Source organism: Cucurbita pepo, chromosome 15 (genome assembly GCF_057944985.1).
Source record: "Cucurbita pepo subsp. pepo isolate OVF chromosome 15, ASM5794498v1, whole genome shotgun sequence".
Taxonomy (NCBI): domain Eukaryota; kingdom Viridiplantae; phylum Streptophyta; class Magnoliopsida; order Cucurbitales; family Cucurbitaceae; genus Cucurbita; species Cucurbita pepo.
The window spans coordinates 542767-565641 of NC_141812.1; positions in this window are offsets into that span (position 1 = coordinate 542767).

Below are 22875 nucleotides of genomic sequence, written 5' to 3' on the forward strand. Positions count from 1 at the left end.
CATAGGAACTTTTTTCCCCTTTGAGACAGGATCGTTAACTCGATCTGAAAAGTTGTTTTCTCGCTTTAGTATCATACCATATCCACTAAGGATTGTCCTAAGCTTAAAATATGGAAGAAAAAAAACATTTACTCGTGTCGATAAGACTTCACAACCTCAACCCTTATGAAAAGACCCTCATGGAGGCACCCGAATCACTATCCGAAAAACCATTGTTTCAATCGATTTTTTTCAACGAATCTGTAAGGAACGCTCAAGATTAAGAATCTTACACATATAATTGGTGAAAATACGATTTTTTTTCAATTTCGCTTCCGGGCAATTTTTGACCAAAATTCCATAGGTGTTAACATAGGAACTTTATTCCCCTTTGAGACAGGGTCGTTAACTCGATCTGAAAAGTTATTTTCTCGCTTTAGTATCATACCATATCCACTAAGGATTGTCCTAAGCTTAAAATATGGAAGAAAAAAAACATTTACTCGTGTCGATAAGACTTCACAACCTCAACCCTTATGAAAAGACCCTCATGGAGGCACCCGAATCACTATCCGAAAAACCATTGTTTCTCTCGATTTTTTTCGACAAATCTGTAAGGAACGCTCAAGATTAAGAATCTTACACATATAATTGGTGAAAATACGAATTTTTTTCAGTTTCGCTTCCGGGCCATTTAGGACCAAAATTCCATAGGTGTTAACATAGGAACTTTTTTCCCCTTTGAGACAGGGTCGTTAACTCGATCTGAAAAGTTGTTTTCTTGCTTTAGTATTATACCATATCCACTAAGGATTGTCCTAAGCTTAAAATATGGAAGAAAAAAAACATTTACTCGTGTCGATAAGACTTCACAACCTCAACCCTTATGAAAAGACCCTCATGGAGGCACCCGAATCACTATCCGAAAAACCATTGTTTCAATCGATTTTTTTCGACGAATCTGTAAGGAACGCTCAAGATTAAGAATCTTACACATATAATTGGTGAAAATATGAATTTTTTTCAGTTTCGCCTCCGGGCCATTTTGGACCAAATTTCCATAGGTGTTAACATAGGAACTTTTTTCCCCTTTGAGACAGGGTCGTTAACTCGATCTGAAAAGTTGTTTTCTCGCTTTAGTATCATACCATATCCACTAAGGTTTGTCCTAAGCTTAAAATATGGAAGAAAAAAAACATTTACTCGTGTCGATAAGACTTCACAACCTCAACCCTTATGAAAAGACCCTCATGGAGGCACCCGAATCACTATCCGAAAAACCATTGTTTCTCTCCATATTTTTCGACGAATCTGTAAGGAACGCTCAAGATTAAGAATCTTACACATATAATTGGTGAAAATACGAATTTTTTTCAGTTTCGCTTCCGGGCCATTTTGGACCAAAATTCCATAGGTGTTAACATAGGAACTTTTTTCCCCTTTGAGACAGGATCGTTAACTCGATCTGAAAAGTTGTTTTCTCGCTTTAGTATCATACCATATCCACTAAGGATTGTCCTAAGCTTAAAATATGGAAGAAAAAAAACATTTACTCGTGTCGATAAGACTTCACAACCTCAACCCTTATGAAAAGACCCTCATGGAGGCACCGGAATCACTATCCGAAAAACCATTGTTTCTCTCGATTTTTTTCGACAAATCTGTAAGGAACGCTCAAGATTAAGAATCTTACACATATAATTGGTGAAAATACGAATTTTTTTCAGTTTCGCTTCCGGGCCATTTAGGACCAAAATTCCATAGGTGTTAACATAGGAACTTTTTTCCCCTTTGAGACAGGGTCGTTAACTCGATCTGAAAAGTTGTTTTCTCGCTTTAGTATCATACCATATCCACTAAGGATTGTCCTAAGCTTAAAATATGGAAGAAAAAAAACATTTACTCGTGTCGATAAGACTTCACAACCTCAACCCTTATGAAAAGACCCTCATGGAGGCACCCGAATCACTATCCGAAAAACCATTGTTTCAATCGATTTTTTTCGACGAATCTGTAAGGAACGCTCAAGATTAAGAATCTTACACATATAATTGGTGAAAATACGAATTTTTTTCAGTTTCGCTTCCGGGCCATTTTGGACAAAAATTCCATAGGTGTTAACATAGGAACTTTTTTCCCCTTTGAGACAGGGTCGTTAACTCGATCTGAAAAGTTGTTTTCTCGCTTTAGTATCATACCATATCTACTAAGGTTTGTCCTAAGCTTAAAATATGGAAGAAAAAAAACATTTACTCGTGTCGATAAGACTTCACAACCTCAACCCTTATGAAAAGACCCTCATGGAGGCACCCGAATCACTATCCGAAAAACCATTGTTTCTCTCCATATTTTTCGACGAATCTGTAAGGAACGCTCAAGATTAAGAATCTTACACATATAATTGGTGAAAATACGAATTTTTTTCAGTTTCGCTTCCGGGCCATTTTGGACCAAAATTCCATAGGTGTTAACATAGGAACTTTTTTCCCCTTTGAGACAGGGTCGTTAACTCGATCTGAAAAGTTGTTTTCTCGCTTTAGTATCATACCATATCCACTAAGGATTGTCCTAAGCTTAAAATATGGAAGAAAAAAAACATTTACTCGTGTCGATAAGACTTCACAACCTCAACCCTTATGAAAAGACCCTCATAGAGGCACCGGAATCACTATCCGAAAAACCATTGTTTCTCTCGATTTTTTTCGACAAATCTGTAAGGAACGCTCAAGTTTAAGAATCTTACACATATAATTGGTGAAAATACGAATTTTTTTCAGTTTCGCTTCCGGGCCATTTAGGACCAAAATTCCATAGGTGTTAACATAGGAACTTTTTTCCCCTTTGAGACAGGGTCGTTAACTCGATCTGAAAAGTTGTTTTCTCGCTTTAGTATCATACCATATCCACTAAGGATTGTCCTAAGCTTAAAATATGGAAGAAAAAAAACATTTACTCGTGTCGATAAGACTTCACAACCTCAACCCTTATGAAATGACCTTCATGGAGGCACCCGAATCACTATCCGAAAAACCATTGATTCAATCGATTTTTTTCGACGAATCTGTAAGGAACGCTCAAGATTAAGAATCTTACACATATAATTGGTGAAAATACGAATTTTTTTCAGTTTCGCTTCCGGGCCATTTTGGACCAAAATTCCATAGGTGTTAACATAGGAACTTTTTTCCCCTTTGAGACAGGGTCGTTAACTCGATCTGAAAAGTTGTTTTCTCGCTTTAGTATCATACCATATCCACTAAGGATTGTCCTAAGCTTAAAATATGGAAGAAAAAAAACATTTACTCGTGTCGATAAGACTTCACAACCTCAACCCTTATGAAAAGACCCTCATGGAGGCACCCGAATCACTATCCGAAAAACCATTGTTTCAATCGATTTTTTTCGACGAATCTGTAAGGAACGCTCAAGATTAAGAATCTTACACATATAATTGGTGAAAATACGAATTTTTTTCAGTTTCGCTTCCGGGCAATTTTGGACCAAAATTCCATAGGTGTTAACATAGGAACTTTTTTCCCCTTTGAGACAGGGTCGTTAACTCGATCTGAAAAGTTGTTTTCTCGCTTTAGTATCATACCATATCTACTAAGGTTTGTCCTAAGCTTAAAATATGGAAGAAAAAAAACATTTACTCGTGTCGATAAGACTTCACAACCTCAACCCTTATGAAAAGACCCTCATGGAGGCACCCGAATCACTATCCGAAAAACCATTGTTTCTCTCCATATTTTTCGACGAATCTGTAAGGAACGCTCAAGATTAAGAATCTTACACATATAATTGGTGAAAATACGAATTTTTTTCAGTTTCGCTTCCGGGCCATTTTGGACCAAAATTCCATAGGTGTTAACATAGGAACTTTTTTCCCCTTTGAGACAGGGTCGTTAACTCGATCTGAAAAGTTGTTTTCTCGCTTTAGTATCATACCATATCCACTAAGGATTGTCCTAAGCTTAAAATATGGAAGAAAAAAAACATTTACTCGTGTCGATAAGACTTCACAACCTCAACCCTTATGAAAAGACCCTCATGGAGGCACCGGAATCACTATCCGAAAAACCATTGTTTCTCTCGATTTTTTTCGACAAATCTGTAAGGAACGCTCAAGTTTAAGAATCTTACACATATAATTGGTGAAAATACGAATTTTTTTCAGTTTCGCTTCCGGGCCATTTAGGACCAAAATTCCATAGGTGTTAACATAGGAACTTTTTTCCCCTTTGAGACAGGGTCGTTAACTCGATCTGAAAAGTTGTTTTCTCGCTTTAGTATCATACCATATCCACTAAGGATTGTCCTAAGCTTAAAATATGGAAGAAAAAAAACATTTACTCGTGTCGATAAGACTTCACAACCTCAACCCTTATGAAATGACCTTCATGGAGGCACCCGAATCACTATCCGAAAAACCATTGATTCAATCGATTTTTTTCGACGAATCTGTAAGGAACGCTCAAGATTAAGAATCTTACACATATAATTGGTGAAAATACGAATTTTTTTCAGTTTCGCTTCCGGGCCATTTTGGACCAAAATTCCATAGGTGTTAACATAGGAACTTTTTTCCCCTTTGAGACAGGGTCGTTAACTCGATTTGAAAAGTTGTTTTCTCGCTTTAGTATCATACCATATCCACTAAGGATTGTCCTAAGCTTAAAATATGGAAGAAAAAAAACATTTACTCGTGTCGATAAGACTTCACAACCTCAACCCTTATGAAAAGACCCTCATGGAGGCACCGGAATCACTATCCGAAAAACCATTGTTTCTCTCGATTTTTTTCGACGAATCTGTAAGGAACGCTCAAGATTAAGAATCTTACACATATAATTGGTGAAAATACGAATTTTTTTCAGTTTCGCTTCCGGGCCATTTAGGACCAAAATTCCATAGGTGTTAACATAGGAACTTTTTTCCCCTTTGAGACAGGGTCGTTAACTCGATCTGAAAAGTTGTTTTCTTGCTTTAGTATCATACCATATCCACTAAGGATTGTCCTAAGCTTAAAATATGGAAGAAAAAAAAACATTTACTCGTGTCGATAAGACTTCACAACCTCAACCCTTATGAAATGACCTTCATGGAGGCACCCGAATCACTATCCGAAAAACCATTGTTTCAATCGATTTTTTTCGACGAATCTGTAAGGAACGCTCAAGATTAAGAATCTTACACATATAATTGGTGAAAATACGAATTTTTTTCAGTTTCGCTTCCGGGCCATTTTGGACCAAAATTCCATAGGTGTTAACATAGGAACTTTTTTCCCCTTTGAGACAGGGTCGTTAACTCGATCTGAAAAGTTGTTTTCTCGCTTTAGTATCATACCATATCCACTAAGGATTGTCCTAAGCTTAAAATATGGATGAAAAAAAAACATTTACTCGTGTCGATAAGACTTCACAACCTCAACCCTTATGAAAAGACCCTCATGGAGGCACCGGAATCACTATCCGAAAAACCATTGTTTCTCTCGATTTTTTTCGACAAATCTGTAAGGAACGCTCAAGATTAAGAATCTTACACATATAATTAGTGAAAATACGAATTTTTTTCAGTTTCGCTTCCGGGCCATTTAGGACAAAAATTCCATAGGTGTTAACATAGGAACTTTTTTCCCCTTTGAGACAGGGTCGTTAACTCGATCTGAAAAGTTGTTTTCTCGCTTTAGTATCATACCATATCCACTAAGGATTGTCCTAAGCTTAAAATATGGAAGAAAAAAAACATTTACTCGTGTCGATAAGACTTCACAACCTCAACCCTTATGAAAAGACCCTCATGGAGGCACCCGAATCACTATCCGAAAAACCATTGTTTCAATCGATTTTTTTCGACGAATCTGTAAGGAACGCTCAAGATTAAGAATCTTACACATATAATTGGTGAAAATACGAATTTTTTTCAGTTTCGCTTCCGGGCCATTTTGGACCAAAATTCCATAGGTGTTAACATAGGAACTTTTTTCCCCTTTGAGACAGGGTCGTTAACTCGATCTGAAAAGTTGTTTTCTCGCTTTAGTATCATACCATATCCACTAAGGATTGTCCTAAGCTTAAAATATGGAAGAAAAAAAACATTTACTCGTGTCGATAAGACTTCACAACCTCAACCCTTATGAAAAGACCCTCATGGAGGCACCGGAATCACTATCCGAAAAACCATTGTTTCTCTCCATATTTCTCGACGAATCTGTAAGGAACGCTCAAGATTAAGAATCTTACACATATAATTGGTGAAAATACGAATTTTTTTCAGTTTCGCTTCCGGGCCATTTTGGACCAAAATTCCATAGGTGTTAACATAGGAACTTTTTTCCCCTTTGAGACAGGGTCGTTAACTCGATCTGAAAAGTTGTTTTCTCGCTTTAGTATCATACCATATCCACTAAGGATTGTCCTAAGCTTAAAATATGGAAGAAAAAAAACATTTACTCGTGTCGATAAGACTTCACAACCTCAACCCTTATGAAAAGACCCTCATGGAGGCACCCGAATCACTATCCGAAAAACCATTGTTTCAATCGATTTTTTTCGACGAATCTGTAAGGAACGCTCAAGATTAAGAATCTTACACATATAATTGGTGAAAATACGAATTTTTTTCAGTTTCGCTTCCGGGCCATTTTGGACCAAAATTCCATAGGTGTTAACATAAGAACTTTTTTCCCCTTTGAGACAGGGTCGTTAACTCGATCTGAAAAGTTGTTTTCTCGCTTTAGTATCATACCATATCTACTAAGGTTTGTCCTAAGCTTAAAATATGGAAGAAAAAAAACATTTACTCGTGTCGATAAGACTTCACAACCTCAACCCTTATGAAAAGACCCTCATGGAGGCACCCGAATCACTATCCGAAAAACCATTGTTTCAATCGATTTTATTCGACGAATCTGTAAGGAACGCTCAAGATTAAGAATCTTACACATATAATTGGTGAAAATACGAATTTTTTTCAGTTTCGCTTCCGGGCCATTTTGGACCAAAATTCCATACGTGTTAACATAGGAACTTTTTTCCCCTTTGAGACAGGGTCGTTAACTCGATCTGAAAAGTTGTTTTCTCGCTTTAGTATCATACCATATCCACTAAGGATTGTCCTAAGCTTAAAATATGGAAGAAAAAAAACATTTACTCGTGTCGATAAGACTTCACAACCTCAACCCTTATGAAAAGACCCTCATGGAGGCACCGGAATCACTATCCGAAAAACCATTGTTTCTCTCGATTTTTTTCGACAAATCTGTAAGGAACGCTCAAGATTAAGAATCTTACACATATAATTGGTGAAAATACGAATTTTTTTCAGTTTCGCTTCCGGGCCATTTAGGACCAAAATTCCATAGGTTAACATAGGAACTTTTTTCCCCTTTGAGACAGGGTCGTTAACTCGATCTGAAAAGTTGTTTTCTCGCTTTAGTATCATACCATATCCACTAAGGATTGTCCTAAGCTTAAAATATGGAAGAAAAAAAACATTTACTCGTGTCGATAAGACTTCACAACCTCAACCCTTATGAAAAGACCCTCATGGAGGCACCCGAATCACTATCCGAAAAACCATTGTTTCAATCGATTTTTTTCGACGAATCTGTAAGGAACGCTCAAGATTAAGAATCTTACACATATAATTGGTGAAAATACGAATTTTTTTCAGTTTCGCTTCCGGGCCATTTTGGACCAAAATTCCATAGGTGTTAACATAGGAACTTTTTTCCCCTTTGAGACAGGGTCGTTAACTCGATCTGAAAAGTTGTTTTCTCGCTTTAGTATCATACCATATCTACTAAGGTTTGTCCTAAGCTTAAAATATGGAAGAAAAAAAACATTTACTCGTGTCGATAAGACTTCACAACCTCAACCCTTATGAAAAGACCCTCATGGAGGCACCCGAATCACTATCCGAAAAACCATTGTTTCTCTCCATATTTTTCGACGAATCTGTAAGGAACGCTCAAGATTAAGAATCTTACACATATAATTGGTGAAAATACGAATTTTTTTCAGTTTCGCTTCCGGGCCATTTTGGACCAAAATTCCATAGGTGTTAACATAGGAACTTTTTTCCCCTTTGAGACAGGGTCGTTAACTCGATCTGAAAAGTTGTTTTCTCGCTTTAGTATCATACCATATCCACTAAGGATTGTCCTAAGCTTAAAATATGGAAGAAAAAAAACATTTACTCGTGTCGATAAGACTTCACAACCTCAACCCTTATGAAAAGACCCTCATGGAGGCACCGGAATCACTATCCGAAAAACCATTGTTTCTCTCGATTTTTTTCGACAAATCTGTAAGGAACGCTCAAGATTAAGAATCTTACACATATAATTGGTGAAAATACGAATTTTTTTCAGTTTCGCTTCCGGGCCATTTAGGACCAAAATTCCATAGGTTAACATAGGAACTTTTTTCCCCTTTGAGACAGGGTCGTTAACTCGATCTGAAAAGTTGTTTTCTCGCTTTAGTATCATACCATATCCACTAAGGATTGTCCTAAGCTTAAAATATGGAAGAAAAAAAACATTTACTCGTGTCGATAAGACTTCACAACCTCAACCCTTATGAAAAGACCCTCATGGAGGCACCCGAATCACTATCCGAAAAACCATTGTTTCAATCGATTTTTTTCGACGAATCTGTAAGGAACGCTCAAGATTAAGAATCTTACACATATAATTGGTGAAAATACGAATTTTTTTCAGTTTCGCTTCCGGGCAATTTTGGACCAAAATTCCATAGGTGTTAACATAGGAACTTTTTTCCCCTTTGAGACAGGGTCGTTAACTCGATCTGAAAAGTTGTTTTCTCGCTTTAGTATCATACCATATCTACTAAGGTTTGTCCTAAGCTTAAAATATGGAAGAAAAAAAACATTTACTCGTGTCGATAAGACTTCACAACCTCAACCCTTATGAAAAGACCCTCATGGAGGCACCCGAATCACTATCCGAAAAACCATTGTTTCTCTCCATATTTTTCGACGAATCTGTAAGGAACGCTCAAGATTAAGAATCTTACACATATAATTGGTGAAAATACGAATTTTTTTCAGTTTCGCTTCCGGGCCATTTTGGACCAAAATTCCATAGGTGTTAACATAGGAACTTTTTTCCCCTTTGAGACAGGGTCGTTAACTCGATCTGAAAAGTTGTTTTCTCGCTTTAGTATCATACCATATCCACTAAGGATTGTCCTAAGCTTAAAATATGGAAGAAAAAAAACATTTACTCGTGTCGATAAGACTTCACAACCTCAACCCTTATGAAAAGACCCTCATGGAGGCACCGGAATCACTATCCGAAAAACCATTGTTTCTCTCGATTTTTTTCGACAAATCTGTAAGGAACGCTCAAGATTAAGAATCTTACACATATAATTGGTGAAAATACGAATTTTTTTCAGTTTCGCTTCCGGGCCATTTAGGACCAAAATTCCATAGGTTAACATAGGAACTTTTTTCCCCTTTGAGACAGGGTCGTTAACTCGATCTGAAAAGTTGTTTTCTCGCTTTAGTATCATACCATATCCACTAAGGATTGTCCTAAGCTTAAAATATGGAAGAAAAAAAACATTTACTCGTGTCGATAAGACTTCACAACCTCAACCCTTATGAAAAGACCCTCATGGAGGCACCCGAATCACTATCCGAAAAACCATTGTTTCAATCGATTTTTTTCGACGAATCTGTAAGGAACGCTCAAGATTAAGAATCTTACACATATAATTGGTGAAAATACGAATTTTTTTCAGTTTCGCTTCCGGGCAATTTTGGACCAAAATTCCATAGGTGTTAACATAGGAACTTTTTTCCCCTTTGAGACAGGGTCGTTAACTCGATCTGAAAAGTTGTTTTCTCGCTTTAGTATCATACCATATCTACTAAGGTTTGTCCTAAGCTTAAAATATGGAAGAAAAAAAACATTTACTCGTGTCGATAAGACTTCACAACCTCAACCCTTATGAAAAGACCCTCATGGAGGCACCGGAATCACTATCCGAAAAACCATTGTTTCTCTCGATTTTTTTCGACAAATCTGTAAGGAACGCTCAAGATTAAGAATCTTACACATATAATTGGTGAAAATACGAATTTTTTTCAGTTTCGCTTCCGGGCCATTTAGGACCAAAATTCCATAGGTTAACATAGGAACTTTTTTCCCCTTTGAGACAGGGTCGTTAACTCGATCTGAAAAGTTGTTTTCTCGCTTTAGTATCATACCATATCCACTAAGGATTGTCCTAAGCTTAAAATATGGAAGAAAAAAAACATTTACTCGTGTCGATAAGACTTCACAACCTCAACCCTTATGAAAAGACCCTCATGGAGGCACCCGAATCACTATCCGAAAAACCATTGTTTCAATCGATTTTTTTCGACGAATCTGTAAGGAACGCTCAAGATTAAGAATCTTACACATATAATTGGTGAAAATACGAATTTTTTTCAGTTTCGCTTCCGGGCCATTTTGGACCAAAATTCCATAGGTGTTAACATAGGAACTTTTTTCCCCTTTGAGACAGGGTCGTTAACTCGATCTGAAAAGTTGTTTTCTCGCTTTAGTATCATACCATATCTACTAAGGTTTGTCCTAAGCTTAAAATATGGAAGAAAAAAAACATTTACTCGTGTCGATAAGACTTCACAACCTCAACCCTTATGAAAAGACCCTCATGGAGGCACCCGAATCACTATCCGAAAAACCATTGTTTCTCTCCATATTTTTCGACGAATCTGTAAGGAACGCTCAAGATTAAGAATCTTACACATATAATTGGTGAAAATACGAATTTTTTTCAGTTTCGCTTCCGGGCCATTTTGGACCAAAATTCCATAGGTGTTAACATAGGAACTTTTTTCCCCTTTGAGACAGGGTCGTTAACTCGATCTGAAAAGTTGTTTTCTCGCTTTAGTATCATACCATATCCACTAAGGATTGTCCTAAGCTTAAAATATGGAAGAAAAAAAACATTTACTCGTGTCGATAAGACTTCACAACCTCAACCCTTATGAAAAGACCCTCATGGAGGCACCGGAATCACTATCCGAAAAACCATTGTTTCTCTCGATTTTTTTCGACAAATCTGTAAGGAACGCTCAAGATTAAGAATCTTACACATATAATTGGTGAAAATACGAATTTTTTTCAGTTTCGCTTCCGGGCCATTTAGGACCAAAATTCCATAGGTTAACATAGGAACTTTTTTCCCCTTTGAGACAGGGTCGTTAACTCGATCTGAAAAGTTGTTTTCTCGCTTTAGTATCATACCATATCCACTAAGGATTGTCCTAAGCTTAAAATATGGAAGAAAAAAAACATTTACTCGTGTCGATAAGACTTCACAACCTCAACCCTTATGAAAAGACCCTCATGGAGGCACCCGAATCACTATCCGAAAAACCATTGTTTCAATCGATTTTTTTCGACGAATCTGTAAGGAACGCTCAAGATTAAGAATCTTACACATATAATTGGTGAAAATACGAATTTTTTTCAGTTTCGCTTCCGGGCAATTTTGGACCAAAATTCCATAGGTGTTAACATAGGAACTTTTTTCCCCTTTGAGACAGGGTCGTTAACTCGATCTGAAAAGTTGTTTTCTCGCTTTAGTATCATACCATATCTACTAAGGTTTGTCCTAAGCTTAAAATATGGAAGAAAAAAAACATTTACTCGTGTCGATAAGACTTCACAACCTCAACCCTTATGAAAAGACCCTCATGGAGGCACCCGAATCACTATCCGAAAAACCATTGTTTCTCTCCATATTTTTCGACGAATCTGTAAGGAACGCTCAAGATTAAGAATCTTACACATATAATTGGTGAAAATACGAATTTTTTTCAGTTTCGCTTCCGGGCCATTTTGGACCAAAATTCCATAGGTGTTAACATAGGAACTTTTTTCCCCTTTGAGACAGGGTCGTTAACTCGATCTGAAAAGTTGTTTTCTCGCTTTAGTATCATACCATATCCACTAAGGATTGTCCTAAGCTTAAAATATGGAAGAAAAAAAACATTTACTCGTGTCGATAAGACTTCACAACCTCAACCCTTATGAAAAGACCCTCATGGAGGCACCGGAATCACTATCCGAAAAACCATTGTTTCTCTCCATATTTCTCGACGAATCTGTAAGGAACGCTCAAGATTAAGAATCTTACACATATAATTGGTGAAAATACGAATTTTTTTCAGTTTCGCTTCCGGGCCATTTTGGACCAAAATTCCATAGGTGTTAACATAGGAACTTTTTTCCCCTTTGAGACAGGGTCGTTAACTCGATCTGAAAAGTTGTTTTCTCGCTTTAGTATCATACCATATCCACTAAGGATTGTCCTAAGCTTAAAATATGGAAGAAAAAAAACATTTACTCGTGTCGATAAGACTTCACAACCTCAACCCTTATGAAAAGACCCTCATGGAGGCACCCGAATCACTATCCGAAAAACCATTGTTTCAATCGATTTTTTTCGACGAATCTGTAAGGAACGCTCAAGATTAAGAATCTTACACATATAATTGGTGAAAATACGAATTTTTTTCAGTTTCGCTTCCGGGCCATTTTGGACCAAAATTCCATAGGTGTTAACATAAGAACTTTTTTCCCCTTTGAGACAGGGTCGTTAACTCGATCTGAAAAGTTGTTTTCTCGCTTTAGTATCATACCATATCTACTAAGGTTTGTCCTAAGCTTAAAATATGGAAGAAAAAAAACATTTACTCGTGTCGATAAGACTTCACAACCTCAACCCTTATGAAAAGACCCTCATGGAGGCACCCGAATCACTATCCGAAAAACCATTGTTTCAATCGATTTTATTCGACGAATCTGTAAGGAACGCTCAAGATTAAGAATCTTACACATATAATTGGTGAAAATACGAATTTTTTTCAGTTTCGCTTCCGGGCCATTTTGGACCAAAATTCCATAGGTGTTAACATAGGAACTTTTTTCCCCTTTGAGACAGGGTCGTTAACTCGATCTGAAAAGTTGTTTTCTCGCTTTAGTATCATACCATATCCACTAAGGATTGTCCTAAGCTTAAAATATGGAAGAAAAAAAACATTTACTCGTGTCGATAAGACTTCACAACCTCAACCCTTATGAAAAGACCCTCATGGAGGCACCCGAATCACTATCCGAAAAACCATTGTTTCTCTCGATTTTTTTTGACAAATCTGTAAGGAACGCTCAAGATTAAGAATCTTACACATATAATTGGTGAAAATACGAATTTTTTTCAGTTTCGCTTCCGGGCCATTTAGGACCAAAATTCCATAGGTTAACATAGGAACTTTTTTCCCCTTTGAGACAGGGTCGTTAACTCGATCTGAAAAGTTGTTTTCTCGCTTTAGTATCATACCATATCCACTAAGGATTGTCCTAAGCTTAAAATATGGAAGAAAAAAAACATTTACTCGTGTCGATAAGACTTCACAACCTCAACCCTTATGAAAAGACCCTCATGGAGGCACCCGAATCACTATCCGAAAAACCATTGTTTCAATCGATTTTTTTCGACGAATCTGTAAGGAACGCTCAAGATTAAGAATCTTACACATATAATTGGTGAAAATACGAATTTTTTTCAGTTTCGCTTCCGGGCAATTTTGGACCAAAATTCCATAGGTGTTAACATAGGAACTTTTTTCCCCTTTGAGACAGGGTCGTTAACTCGATCTGAAAAGTTGTTTTCTCGCTTTAGTATCATACCATATCCACTAAGGATTGTCCTAAGCTTAAAATATGGAAGAAAAAAAACATTTACTCGTGTCGATAAGACTTCACAACCTCAACCCTTATGAAAAGACCCTCATGGAGGCACCCGAATCACTATCCGAAAAACCATTGTTTCTCTCGATTTTTTTCGACAAATCTTTAAGGAACGCTCAAGATTAAGAATCTTACACATATAATTGGTGAAAATACGAATTTTTTTCAGTTTCGCTTCCGGGCCATTTAGGACCAAAATTCCATAGGTGTTAACATAGGAACTTTTTTCCCCTTTGAGACAGGGTCGTTAACTCGATCTGAAAAGTTGTTTTCTCGCTTTAGTATCATACCATATCCACTAAGGATTGTCCTAAGCTTAAAATATGGAAGAAAAAAAACATTTACTCGTGTCGATAAGACTTCACAACCTCAACCCTTATGAAAAGACCCTCATGGAGGCACCCGAATCACTATCCGAAAAACCATTGTTTCAATCGATTTTTTTCGACGAATCTGTAAGGAACGCTCAAGATTAAGAATCTTACACATATAATTGGTGAAAATACGAATTTTTTTCAGTTTCGCTTCCGGGCCATTTTGGACCAAAATTCCATAGGTGTTAACATAGGAACTTTTTTCCCCTTTGAGACAGGGTCGTTAACTCGATCTGAAAAGTTGTTTTCTCGCTTTAGTATCATACCATATCCACTAAGGTTTGTCCTAAGCTTAAAATATGGAAGAAAAAAAACATTTACTCGTGTCGATAAGACTTCACAACCTCAACCCTTATGAAAAGACCCTCATGGAGGCACCCGAATCACTATCCGAAAAACCATTGTTTCTCTCCATATTTTTCGACGAATCTGTAAGGAACGCTCAAGATTAAGAATCTTACACATATAATTGGTGAAAATACGAATTTTTTTCAGTTTCTCTTCCGGGCCATTTTGGACCAAAATTCCATAGGTGTTAACATAGGAACTTTTTTCCCCTTTGAGACAGGGTCGTTAACTCGATCTGAAACGTTGTTTTCTCGCTTTAGTATCATACCATATCCACTAAGGATTGTCCTAAGCTTAAAATATGGAAGAAAAAAAACATTTACTCGTGTCGATAAGACTTCACAACCTCAACCCTTATGAAAAGACCCTCATGGAGGCACCTGAATCACTATCCGAAAAACCATTGTTTCTCTCCATATTTTTCGACGAATCTGTAAGGAACGCTCAAGATTAAGAATCTTACACATATAATTGGTGAAAATACGAATTTTTTTCAATTTCGCTTCCGGGCCATTTTGGACTAAAATTCCATAGGTGTTAACATAGGAACTTTATTCCCCTTTGAGACAGGGTCGTTAACTCGATCTGAAAAGTTGTTTTCTCGATTTAGTATCATACCATATCCACTAAGGATTGTCCTAAGCTTAAAATATGGAAGAAAAAAAACATTTACTCGTGTCGATAAGACTTCACAACCTCAACCCTTATGAAAAGACCTTCATGGAGGCACCCGAATCACTATCCGAAAAACCATTGTTTCTCTCGATTTTTTTCGACAAATCTGTAAGGAACGTTCAAAATTAAGAATCTTACACATATAATTGGTGAAAATACGAATTTTTTTCAGTTTCGCTTCCGGGCCATTTAGGACCAAAATTCCATAGGTGTTAACATAGGAACTTTTTTCCCCTTTGAGACAGGGTCGTTAACTCGATCTGAAAAGTTGTTTTCTTGCTTTAGTATCATACCATATCCACTAAGGATTGTCCTAAGCTTAAAATATGGAAGAAAAAAAACATTTACTCGTGTCGATAAGACTTCACAACCTCAACCCTTATGAAAAGACTCTCATGGAGGCACCCGAATCACTATCCGAAAAACCATTGTTTGAATCGATTTTTTTCGGAGAATCTGTAAGGAAAGCTCAAGATTTAGAATCTTACACATATAATTGGTGAAAATACGAATTTTTTTCAGTTTCGCTTCCGGGCCATTTTGGACCAAATTTCCATAGGTGTTAACATAGGAACTTTTTTCCCCTTTGAGACAGGGTCGTTAACTCGATCTGAAAAGTTGTTTTCTCGCTTTAGTATCATACCATATCCACTAAGGTTTGTCCTAAGCTTAAAATATGGAAGAAAAAAAACATTTACTCGTGTCGATAAGACTTCACAACCTCAACCCTTATGAAAAGACCCTCATGGAGGCACCCGAATCACTATCCGAAAAACCATTGTTTCTCTCCATATTTTTCGACGAATCTGTAAGGAACGCTCAAGATTAAGAATCTTACACATATAATTGGTGAAAATACGAATTTTTTTCAGTTTCGCTTCCGGGCCATTTTGGACCAAAATTCCATAGGTGTTAACATAGGAACTTTTTTCCCCTTTGAGACAGGGTCGTTAACTCGATCTGAAAAATTATTTTCTCGCTTTAGTATCATACCATATCCACTAAGGATTGTCCTAAGCTTAAAATATGGAAAAAAAAAACATTTACTCGTGTCGATAAGACTTCACAACCTCAACCCTTATGAAAAGACCCTCATGGAGGCACCCGAATCACTATCCGAAAAACCATTGTTTCAATCGATTTTATTCGACGAATCTGTAAGGAACGCTCAAGATTAAGAATCTTACACATATAATTGGTGAAAATACGAATTTTTTTCAGTTTCGCTTCCGGGCCATTTTGGACCAAAATTCCATAGGTGTTAACATAGGAACTTTTTTCCCCTTTGAGACAGGGTCGTTAACTCGATCTGAAAAGTTGTTTTCTCGCTTTAGTATCATACCATATCCACTAAGGATTGTCCTAAGCTTAAAATATGGAAGAAAAAAAACATTTACTCGTGTCGATAAGACTTCACAACCTCAACCCTTATGAAAAGACCCTCATGGAGGCACCCGAATCACTATCCGAAAAACCATTGTTTCAATCGATTTTTTTTGACGAATCTGTAAGGAACGCTCAAGATTAAGAAACTTACACATATAATTGATGAAAATACGAAATTTTTTCAGTTTCGATTCCGGGCAATTTTGGACTCAAATTCCATAGGTGTTAACATAGGAACTTTTTTCCCCTTTGAGACAGGGTCGTTAACTCGATCTGAAAAGTTGTTTTCTCGCTTTAGTATCATACCATATCCACTAAGGTTTGTCCTAAGCTTAAAATATGGAAGAAAAAAAACATTTACTCGTGTCGATAAGACTTCACAACCTCAACCCTTATGAAAAGACCCTCATGGAGGCACCCGAATCACTATCCGAAAAACCATTGTTTCTCTCCATATTTTTCGACGAATCTGTAAGGAACGCTCAAGATTAAGAATCTTACACATATAATTGGTGAAAATACGAATTTTTTTCAGTTTCGCTTCCGGGCCATTTTGGACCAAAATTCCATAGGTGTTAACATAGGAACTTTTTTCCCCTTTGAGACAGGGTCGTTAACTCGATCTGAAACGTTGTTTTCTCGCTTTAGTATCATACCATATCCACTAAGGATTGTCCTAAGCTTAAAATATGGAAGAAAAAAAACATTTACTCGTGTCGATAAGACTTCACAACCTCAACCCTTATGAAAAGACCCTCATGGAGGCACCTGAATCACTATCCGAAAAACCATTGTTTCTCTCCATATTTTTCGACGAATCTGTAAGGAACGCTCAAGATTAAGAATCTTACACATATAATTGGTGAAAATATGATTTTTTTTCAATTTCGCTTACGGGCCATTTTGGACCAAAATTCCATAGGTGTTAACATAGGAACTTTATTCCCCTTTGAGACAGGGTCGTTAACTCGATCTGAAAAGTTGTTTTCTCGCTTTAGTATCATACCATATCCACTAAGGATTGTCCTAAGCTTAAAATATGGAAGAAAAAAAACATTTACTCGTGTCGATAAGACTTCACAACCTCAACCCTTATGAGAAGACCCTCATGGAGGCACCCGAATCACTATCCGAAAAACCATTGTTTCTCTCGATTTTTTTCGACAAATCTGTAAGGAACGCTCAAAATTAAGAATCTTACACATATAATTGGTGAAAATACGAATTTTTTTCAGTTTCGCTTCCGGGCCATTTAGGACCAAAATTCCATAGGTGTTAACATAGGAACTTTTTTCCCCTTTGAGACAGGGTCGTTAACTCGATCTGAAAAGTTGTTTTCTTGCTTTAGTATCATACCATATCCACTAAGGATTGTCCTAAGCTTAAAATATGGAAGAAAAAAAACATTTACTCGTGTCGATAAGACTTCACAACCTCAACCCTTATGAAAAGACCCTCATGGAGGCACCCGAATCACTATCCGAAAAACCATTGTTTGAATCGATTTTTTTTGGAGAATCTGTAAGGAACGCTCAAGATTAAGAATCTTACACATATAATTGGTGAAAATACGAATTTTTTTCAGTTTCGCTTCCGGGCCATTTTGGACCAAATTTCCATAGGTGTTAACATAGGAACTTTTTTCCCCTTTGAGACAGGGTCGTTAACTCGATCTGAAAAGTTGTTTTCTCGCTTTAGTATCATACTATATCCACTAAGGTTTGTCCTAAGCTTAAAATATGGAAGAAAAAAAACATTTACTCGTGTCGATAAGACTTCACAACCTCAACCCTTATGAAAAGACCCTCATGGAGGCACCCGAATCACTATCCGAAAAACCATTGTTTCTCTCCATATTTTTCGACGAATCTGTAAGGAACGCTCAAGATTAAGAATCTTACACATATAGTTGGTGAAAATACGAATTTTTTTCAGTTTCGCTTCCGGGCAATTTTGGACCAAAATTCCATAGGTGTTAACATAGGAACTTTTTTCCCCTTTGAGACAGGGTCGTTAACTCGATCTGAAAAGTTGTTTTCTCGCTTTAGTATCATACCATATCCACTAAGGATTGTCCTAAGCTTAAAATATGGAAGAAAAAAAACATTTACTCGTGTCGATAAGACTTCACAACCTCAACCCTTATGAAAAGACCCTCATGGAGGCACCCGAATCACTATCCGAAAAACCATTGTTTCAATCGATTTTTTTCGACGAATCTGTAAGGAACGCTCAAGATTAAGAAACTTACACATATAATTGATGAAAATACGAAATTTTTTCAGTTTCGATTCCGGGCAATTTTGGACTCAAATTCCATAGGTGTTAACATAGGAACTTTTTTCCCCTTTGAGACAGGGTCGTTAACTCGATCTGAAAAGTTGTTTTCTCGCTTTAGTATCATACCATATCCACTAAGGATTGTCCTAAGCTTAAAATATGGAAGAAAAAAAACATTTACTCGTGTCGATAAGATTTCACAACCTCAACCCTTATGAAAAGACCCTCATAGAGGTACCCGAATCACTATCCGAAAAACCATTGTTTCTCTCGATTTTTTTCGACAAATCTGTAAGGAACGCTCAAGATTAAGAATCTTACACATATAATTGGTGAAAATACGAATTTTTTTCAGTTTCGCTTCCGGGCCATTTAGGACCAAAATTCCATAGGTGTTAACATAGGAACTTTTTTCCCGTTTGAGACAGGGTCGTTAACTCGATCTGAAAAGGTGTTTTCTTGCTTTAGTATCATACCATATCCACTAAGGATTGTCCTAAGCTTAAAATATGGAAGAAAAAAAACATTTACTCGTGTCGATAAGACTTCACAACCTCAACCCTTATGAAATGACCTTCATGGAGGCACCCGAATCACTATCCGAAAAACCATTGTTTCAATCGATTTTTTTCGACGAATCTGTAAGGAACGCTCAAGATTAAGAATCTTACACATATAATTGGTGAAAATACGAATTTTTTTCAGTTTCGCTTCCGGGCCATTTTGGACAAAAATTCCATAGGTGTTAACATAGGAACTTTTTTCCCCTTTGAGACAGGGAACTTAACTCGATCTGAAAAGTTGTTTTCTCGCTTTAGTATCATACCATATCCACTAAGGATTGTCCTAAGCTTAAAATATGGAAGAAAAAAAACATTTACTCGTGTCGATAAGACTTCACAACCTCAACCCTTATGAAAAGACCCTCATGGAGGCACCGGAATCACTATCCGAAAAACCATTGTTTCTCTCGATTTTTTTCGACAAATCTGTAAGGAACGCTCAAGATTAAGAATCTTACACATATAATTGGTGAAAATACGAATTTTTTTCAGTTTCGCTTCCGGGCCATTTAGGACCAAAATTCCATAGGTGTTAACATAGGAACTTTTTTCCCCTTTGAGACAGGGTCGTTAACTCGATCTGAAAAGTTGTTTTCTTGCTTTAGTATCATACCATATCCACTAAGGATTGTCCTAAGCTTAAAATATGGAAGAAAAAAAACATTTACTCGTGTCGATAAGACTTCACAACCTCAACCCTTATGAAATGACCTTCATGGAGGCACCCGAATCACTATCCGAAAAACCATTGTTTCAATCGATTTTTTTCGACGAATCTGTAAGGAACGCTCAAGATTAAGAATCTTACACATATAATTGGTGAAAATACGAATTTTTTTCAGTTTCGCTTCCGGGCCATTTTGGACCAAAATTCCATAGGTGTTAACATAGGAACTTTTTTCCCCTTTGAGACAGGGTCGTTAACTCGATCTGAAAAGTTGTTTTCTCGCTTTAGTATCATACCATATCCACTAAGGATTGTCCTAAGCTTAAAATATGGAAGAAAAAAAACATTTACTCGTGTCGATAAGACTTCACAACCTCAACCCTTATGAAAAGACCCTCATGGAGGCACCGGAATCACTATCCGAAAAACCATTGTTTCTCTCGATTTTTTTCGACAAATCTGTAAGGAACGCTCAAGATTAAGAATCTTACACATATAATTGGTGAAAATACGAATTTTTTTCAGTTTCGCTTCCGGGCCATTTAGGACCAAAATTCCATAGGTGTTAACATAGGAACTTTTTTCCCCTTTGAGACAGGGTCGTTAACTCGATCTGAAAAGTTGTTTTCTCGCTTTAGTATCATACCATATCCACTAAGGATTGTCCTAAGCTTAAAATATGGAAGAAAAAAAACATTTACTCGTGTCGATAAGACTTCACAACCTCAACCCTTATGAAAAGACCCTCATGGAGGCACCGGAATCACTATCCGAAAAACCATTGTTTCTCTCGATTTTTTTCGACAAATCTGTAAGGAACGCTCAAGATTAAGAATCTTACACATATAATTGGTGAAAATACGAATTTTTTTCAGTTTCGCTTCCGGGCCATTTAGGACCAAAATTCCATAGGTAACACATAGGAACTTTTTTCCCCTTTGAGACAGGGTCGTTAACTCGATCTGAAAAGTTGTTTTCTTGCTTTAGTATCATACCATATCCACTAAGGATTGTCCTAAGCTTAAAATATGGAATTAAAAAAACATTTACTCGTGTCGATAAGACTTCACAACCTCAACCCTTATGAAATGACCTTCATGGAGGCACCCGAATCACTATCCGAAAAACCATTGTTTCAATCGATTTTTTTCGACGAATCTGTAAGGAACGCTCAAGATTAAGAACCTTACACATATAATTGGTGAAAATACGAATTTTTTTCAGTTTCGCATCCAGGCAATTTTGGACCAAAATTCCATAGGTGTTAACATAGGAACTTTTTTCCCCTTTGAGACAGGGTCGTTAACTCGATCTGAAAAGTTGTTTTCTCGCTTTAGTATCATACCATATCCACTAAGGATTGTCCTAAGCTTAAAATATGGAAGAAAAAAAACATTTACTCGTGTCGATAAGACTTCACAACCTCAACCCTTATGAAAAGACCCTCATGGAGGCACCGGAATCACTATCCGAAAAACCATTGTTTCTCTCGATTTTTTTCGACAAATCTGTAAGGAACGCTCAAGATTAAGAATCTTACACATATAATTGGTGAAAATACGAATTTTTTTCAGTTTCGCTTCCGGGCAATTTAGGACCAAAATTCCATAGGTGTTAACATAGGAACTTTTTTCCCCTTTGAGACAGGGTCGTTAACTCGATCTGAAAAGTTGTTTTCTCGCTTTAGTATCATACCATATCCACTAAGGATTGTCCTAAGCTTAAAATATGGAAGAAAAAAAACATTTACTCGTGTCGATAAGACTTCACAACCTCAACCCTTATGAAAAGACCCTCATAGAGGCACCCGAATCACTATCCGAAAAACCATTGTTTCTCTCCATATTTTTCGACGAATCTGTAAGGAACGCTCAAGATTAAGAATCTTACACATATAATTGGTGAAAATACGAATTTTTTTCAGTTTCGCTTCCGGGCCATTTTGGACAAAAATTCCATAGGTGTTAACATAGGAACTTTTTTCCCCTTTGAGACAGGGTCGTTAACTCGATCTGAAAAGTTGTTTTCTCGCTTTAGTATCATACCATATCCACTAAGGATTGTCCTAAGCTTAAAATATGAAAAAAAAAAACATTTACTCGTGTCGATAAGACTTCACAACCTCAACCCTTAGACCCTCATGGAGGCACCCGAATCACTATCCGAAAAACCATTGTTTCAATAGATTTTATTCGACGAATCTGTAAGGAACGCTCAAAATTAAGAATCTTACACATATAATTGGTGAAAATACGAATTTTTTTCAGTTTCGCTTCCGGGCCATTTTGGACCAAAATTCCATAGGTGTTAACATAGGAACTTTTTTCCCCTTTGAGACAGGGTCGTTAACTCGATCTGAAAAGTTGTTTTCTCGCTTTAGTATCATACCATATCCACTAAGGATTGTCCTAAGCTTAAAATATGGAAGAAAAAAAACATTTACTCGTGTCGATAAGACTTCACAACCTCAACCCTTATGAAAAGACCCTCATGGAGGCACCCGAATCACTATCCGAAAAACCATTGTTTCAATCGATTTTTTTCGACGAATCTGTAAGGAACGCTCAAGATTAAGAATCTTACACATATAATTGGTGAAAATACGAATTTTTTTCAGTTTCGCTTCCGGGCCATTTTGGACCAAAATTCCATAGGTGTTAACATAGGAACTTTTTACCCCTTTGAGACAGGGTCGTTAACTCGATCTGAAAAGTTGTTTTCTCGCTTTAGTATCATACCATATCCACTAAGGATTGTCCTAAGCTTAAAATATGGAAGAAAAAAAACATTTACTCGTGTCGATAA